The sequence below is a fragment of the Ruditapes philippinarum genome, unplaced genomic scaffold (assembly GCF_026571515.1).
Source record: "Ruditapes philippinarum isolate M1 unplaced genomic scaffold, ASM2657151v2 ctg3180_1_1_1_1, whole genome shotgun sequence".
Taxonomy (NCBI): Eukaryota; Metazoa; Mollusca; class Bivalvia; order Venerida; family Veneridae; genus Ruditapes; species Ruditapes philippinarum.
The window spans coordinates 217353-224082 of record NW_026865826.1 but is presented as its reverse complement, the minus strand read 5'-3'; the positions used below and the strand labels follow the sequence as shown (position 1 = coordinate 224082).

General features: G+C 33.3%; 1 long non-coding RNA gene across 1 annotated transcript; it reads left to right on the top strand.

Annotated features, from left to right (window-relative positions):
* The first annotated feature begins 4964 nt into the window (after positions 1-4964).
* Positions 4965-6428, top strand: LOC132730452 (uncharacterized). The gene is made up of 3 exons (XR_009625761.1): positions 4965-5120; positions 5446-5485; positions 6094-6428. It is a non-coding gene; the product is annotated as an uncharacterized LOC132730452 (long non-coding RNA).
* The last annotated feature ends 302 nt before the right edge of the window (positions 6429-6730 follow it).

Below are 6730 nucleotides of genomic sequence, written 5' to 3'. Positions count from 1 at the left end.
TTCTTACACAAGTTACACCTTTTCAATGAAGACAATACACACCAAAAATCCGATCGCAGAATTTTCGTCAATAAATTAGCTGTAGCCGTCGTCCTTAGTAACGTACCGGAAACAGTTCAAAATGGCATCATGAAACGAAAGTGGGAGCACGTTTTTCTAAGAAAACGGATCATAACTACAAAAATACATGGAATTAAACATTGTTACTTGGCAAAACAGTGACTTAAATAATTTACAAACAATAACAATAGGATTTATAATCACAGGTAACGAGTGAAAGTGACAATTCCCCTCAGAAGTTAGATTGAGCTGCACATCGTGAAATGGAGGATAAACAAGGAAAACATGTTGGATAAAAAGGATAGATAAAATCTGGCTCATAACCCGTATACATGGGTTGGTGTTTTGATTTCTAGTAAAACACAGCTCATTATAAGTTTTATGGCTAGAAAATGTCAACATATCCTCACTATTAAAGATTAGAAGAAAAGTAATTTCTCAAGTTCAAGTCAATTAAGGTAAGGAGTTGAGTTCATGCAGTTCAGTTATGTTACAGTTATAGTTGAAAATTTCAGATCACTACAATATTTGCAAGAATAACATTTTTGACACTATTTCTAGGTCCATACCGTTTATAATTCTAACAGTTTTATTTTGATAATTTTGAAGCTTACTTTTAAAACTTGTTCAGACTCGGGTACCAAGAAGAACATGCATAATCGAGGTGACAGTGTACTAATGCTGAGCATAAATATTTTCTAGTCCTAAAATCTAAAACATTTGCTTGCCTATACAAAAACTTAAGACGTGTAAAGACGTGTATTTACCTTTGTAAGAATACTATTTACAATAGACTCACCTGACAAAGAATCGTCAATATTTAAACCTAGATATTTGACAGATTTTGTGGAGTCAATAATAACAAACAATTTTAAACTTGTTTCAGTTAACGTTTGGAACAAAACATTAGGCATTTAGTCTTTCCTGGATGAAGTGACAATTTGTTATCTACAAGCCAAGATGAATAAAACTCTAGTGTTTGTCCAAGATTTTGAGAAATAATACTTATATTTTTGTTAGCAAAAATTATTGCACTGTCATCGGCATACAGAATAAGCTTACATTATTTATCTATATTAATTCTCATGTCATTTCTATAGCACAAAAAAGAGGACACAGGATGCTACCATGGGGAACCCCACATGTAACAGGCATATAATCTGATAAAATATTATCAACACCAACAGTTTGTTTTCTACCTTTAAGATAATATATAAACCAGTCAGTATTTGAGATACCCATCAATTTCAGTTTTCCATATAAAATATCATGGTCAACAAAATCAAATGCTTTTTGTAGGTTTAACATTACCACGCCTGTATATAAACTTTTTGAATTATTACTTCTGATGTGATCCATATGATGGATAAGAAAAGTGTCAGTGGAATAGGAATTTCTAAAACCTGACTGTATTTCATACAATAAACCATTATCAACTAAAAACGTTTCAAGTTTATAAGAATTAAATCATGTTCCAATGAGTATTAAAAAAACAAATACGACTTGAATACTTTTATACAGACACCAATTCATAAAAGTCACTAGGCTGAAAAGATTCGAAATATATTATTTTCATAGTTTATTTAGAAGGAAGAAGGGATAATAAAGATGTAAGTTAGGTAGTTTATACAGAACTTTATTTTGCTTTTAGGTAGTTTTTATTCTTTTATTATTAACTTTTTGTGTGTGGGCGTGCGTGTGCCTGGTGGAGCGTAAAGCTGATAGAAACACTTTCGAATACAGAGCAATGCCTTGCCACTAACAGGGTTTGAACCCAAACGGCTAATCTTTAGATTACTGGTCCGATGCAAAGACAATCGTCGCTATTCGACCACACACTGTGTATATTTTTTGCAGACTGTAACAATGGGTTTTTTGGAAGATATGGCTGTGAGAATTGCAGCGAAAACTGTAGTGAAACTCATTACAAGGAACAAATGACGTGCAATTTACTCGATGGGGGTTGCTTGGATGGTTGTAAGGCTGGCTGGACAGGTTACCGCTGTGAAAATGGTATACTTTTAATCACTTCCCTGCTTGTTTTTCGAGCAAGTAATCAAAATTTGAAACCACCGCTAAATTTTGTAGTGTTAACGAAAACAATCATTTCATAAATAGAATATATAAAAAGAAGTAAACGAAACTTAGAAAAATTATGAAAGTATATGAATCGAAATTCTTTAGACTCTTTAGTGAATTAATAGTCAAATATCGATAACAAATAAACTAGCGAAGAAATCACCAACCATACAAGCGAAATTGATTGTACTTATAAACACTCATTCCTACATGTCCTATGATAAGCAAGTTATAACCATTACAAGAATGATCACGTCTTATCTGTAATATGCAGGTTTCGTAACCCCTGATCCCCTTCCAAAATTCCATTATTATATTCTCGTGTAGGACACACGCATGGTTTTACTCGAGAACCACATGCCGCTTTTGATGAAATGGCATTAATGTGTTACATTGAAGGTTCCATGATAACCGCCACACGAACACATCTGTGGATGTTTAAAACTCTTAAACATTTTCACCAGTTCATGTTGAATTCTGTAAATGCAAGGGAGCACGGGCGGTAACTTGCACTTTCCATTACCGTTCATGGACAATGCTCAATCAAACCGAACTTGCCAAATTGTCTCTGTTATTTTCGTTTCGGGCGTACTTTAGGGATTCTGTTTTTCTCAATTTTGCTTATTTGGTTATTATGCGTTACTACTTAATCAAAGAACAGAATTTAAATGACATTATCCAAATTCCATGCTATTCACTTATTGTTCTGTGCCCTGTAGATATTTGTATCTATACAAAATATACAAATGAAAATGTGATAATATCTCAATTGAACAAAAATGTTATTTCTGGTTTGGAAAAAGCGCACGGGTGCGGCATTTCATTTTTGGAAAACAAACATATTGTATTTATCACTGGCTCTAGATTGCATGCGTTCTTTATAACTGTGTTCAAAGGAAACAGAAAAAATAATTTAAAAATAATAAAAAAAACATTATGTATGTTTTTTAAGATTTTTCATTGTTTCTCAGGGGGGTGCTAATGACGAACCTTTATAACCGTTATTTGTCTGCCCTTCATCTATTTCCATAATAATATTGAGTTATGTAACTTAAGCCATATCATAGTCCATTTGTTACAGAATGTGACGATGGTAAATGGGGCACAAACTGTACAAATGATTGTGGAAGCTGTTTGTCCTTACCATGTAACCATGTGAATGGAAGTTGTCAAGGCGGGTGTAGTTCTGGGTACAAGTCGACATTAAAATGTGACATAGGTAATGTTAAGATCTAATTATACGTTATTGCGGTTCTTGGTAATATGTTGTATATTTATATTTGATATAATTCTAATAATCATTTCAGCTACAATTATTCGTTCATTACAAACCTTTTACGTAAAAGATAGATCTTACTAGCAAGATAAAGAAAATTAAGATATGTGTCATCTTTGTATCATTCATGTGAAATTCTCATGCCTCATATTCATGTCTTTTTTATCTCAAATGCCATGAGCGGAGATTTGGTGCTTGGGTGTAAAGGATTTGCAGTGTCTATTTCAATAAACAAAAATTGTCATTACAATGGGGGCTTCTTACTAACCATCCATTTTAAGTTACATTTAAGGATGATGCAGTAGTGATAAGAGCTGTTGAAGGTTTAAGTTGAAAACACCATTAAATTTATATTTTCATTTAATATTTTGTTTCTTTTCAGAGTGTGATCCGGCTTATTATCGGATAAAGATTGCATAGAGCAAAATGTAATCGTACATGTTCTGAGAACTGGGGATGCGTTGTGCAATAGCGTATCGGGCACTCCTGCATCAAACGGCTGTCATAGCCGGGTATTGGAGGCTCTATACATTGTGCCAATTGGGTAATGATTTCTTTGTTTAATCAAATGCATGCTACATATTTTCATTTTTTTCTGAATTTGTCAATTGATTTTGGATTTTGAATCATATTAATCAGGTGTAATAAAGGTAAAGTATTTACATCTAAGACAAACAATTTAAAGCCAAGTAATATTTCTATGCTTTATTTAACAAATTAAAGGGGAGCGGTGGCTGTGGTAAGGTGTCTGCCATCTCAACCCAGGAGATCATCGGGTTCGAGCCTACTCCGGGTCACGACAATACGTTTTCCATATGACACCATAACTGGGTGGTTTCCAGAAGCGGACCTCGAAAGTGATTAATATAAGTTGCAAGAACTTGTTTCGCAATCGAGCTTAAATAAATATGTTTAAACCAACAAATTAAAAAATAATTTCAGACATAAGTTTGTAATTGCTGAATACGGCTAATGAATCGGTCATAATTATATTGTATCAGGGACTAATAAGAGTACTTCCGACGGTGCAGATGGTCTGTATAGTTGTAATTGCTGACATCATTTTTTCTTTTTAAGATGGACCTTAAACTTTGAAATTTGCGCTGAAATCATATAAATGCTGCGTACTTTTAATTACGTGGGCTCTTTATGTCAAAAAGTCGTTAAAGTAACAGTTTGTGTAAGTTTAAACTTGGTGAAAGCCAACAGAGTTCTCAATAATAATCATATTACACTGTGGTTTAACGGCCTCACCATTTTTCAGCAGAAACATCCATTGATGTCGCCCCAGCCGGTGTTATATCCTCATTACTAACTGTGTCATGTACTATAACTATTACATATATAAATTATCCCCACCAGTAAAGCTTGATAGTAGACATAGTAGACTTGTACTTTTTTTGTGACGTAAATCCCATTGTAAACATGTAATTCATGAGACAATAGCTAAATATATATTCAAATACAACGTCCGTTAACAGCTATCAGTTTAAATTCTTGCAACAAGCATATGATGTAATGAATGTCATAACGGTAACATTTAAAGTTTAAGACAGAGCTTTATGCATTACAGACCCGAGTAGTAAAGATGATGAAGCATCAAAACTGAAACTAGTTTTGATATGTCTGGGGAGCTTTTGTTTGATTATTGTTGTATACGCAACAGTAATAACGATATTGTTCAAACGTAGGACGACAAAAAGTGGTATGTTATTACATGTATCATTATTTTAAACATAAAAAGAGCTTTCTTTCATGAAGTTAATCTAAATACTTAGTCAGTAATGAATCCTGTAAACACTGTCCATTTTAATGTTAATCAAATATTAATTGTGATGATAACCTGAAATCTTCACTCGTTATTATAATTTAAGTTGTACAGTACAGTTATTATATCACCGATTTTCAACAACAAAAGAACAACAAAATTTACCAAATGTTTTACTTATCTATAAGAGACACATGTTGACATGTAATATAAGTCATTTGTTAAAATTCAAATAAGTTAATTTTTTAATTATTTTTTTAAGAAAATGACGAAACTGGTGGGGCTTTTAATCGACCTTTAAGGTAAGCACATTATGTCTCTCTGTCTCCTATAAGTTCACTTTTGTATAGTTTTTGTTCTTATCGGTTTTAACTCTAACTAATGGATATACCTTCACCAAACTGGACTTGCTTTATCGTTTTCAAAACTGAAACTACTTAAATGCTGTACAGTCATTTTCGAATTTAAGTTTCCTTGTGACTGATGGGTGCCTTTAAGTGTCGAAGCATCAGAATTGCAGCCACCGTTTATCCCTGCGTGATCGTAAGAGGCGACAAAATTGGTGCAGACCGCTGGAGTATGTGCGCCTCTTACCTCCAGCAGGTGAGGTGGTTTTGACCTCTGATGTTGCTTTAAGTTAGTAACATCCGAAATTAACTAAATCATATTTCCTGTTTCTGCACTATATGGCATAATTTGTGTTGGTGCGGCGTAGTAAAACAAAACAATCAAATTCATGATCGAGTCTTCCATTTTTATCGTTTGTCCCAATCAACTAACTTTATTATTCATTATAATTTTCGGTATTTTTCTGTGGATATATCTTAAATTATACAGAACAGCATTTTATCTGTTATTCAAAGCTTTCTTATTTATTACATAACGATTTTTGTAATTATATATTTTTCAGCATATATGCATGTACAGAGGATACCTTTCAAGCAACAATTGCAGCAACATCTGCAGCAAAAGGAACTGATCCATCTGTATACAATAGAGAATCCAATCTCTACAAAAATATTTTTCCCAAAACAGAAAACGACGAAGAGACATACGACGCTGTCGAACTAGAATGATCAGTTAATGTTAACCTGTAACAAACTGAAAATGAAAGTGATTTGTTATAGCCACCATTTATAGCCATTATTGATTAGACTCTATACTTACGGCTGACTAACTTTGAATCTTCATCTTGATAACCCCAAATCCGTAATGAAAAGTCCGGAACACAGAAGATGTGCTTTTTAGAAAAACATAATCCCTAAAAAAACGCCCAAAACGACAAAATGTAAATGTTGCAGGCTCCGTTTGATTGAGCGTGTTTATGGGCGGTACTGGAAAATGCAAGTTACGGTCACCGCTCACTAGCACCGGCTTAATCAGAATTTAACATTTAAACACGAAATTGGTGTAAATTTGAATTTAGAAACATTCGCATATGTGTTCATACGACGGGAAGCCACTCTTATAAACATTAAATATGGCATGCATCAAAAAAGAATATTTTACAATCAATAACTTGTATTGCATTGTAAAATATACATGTA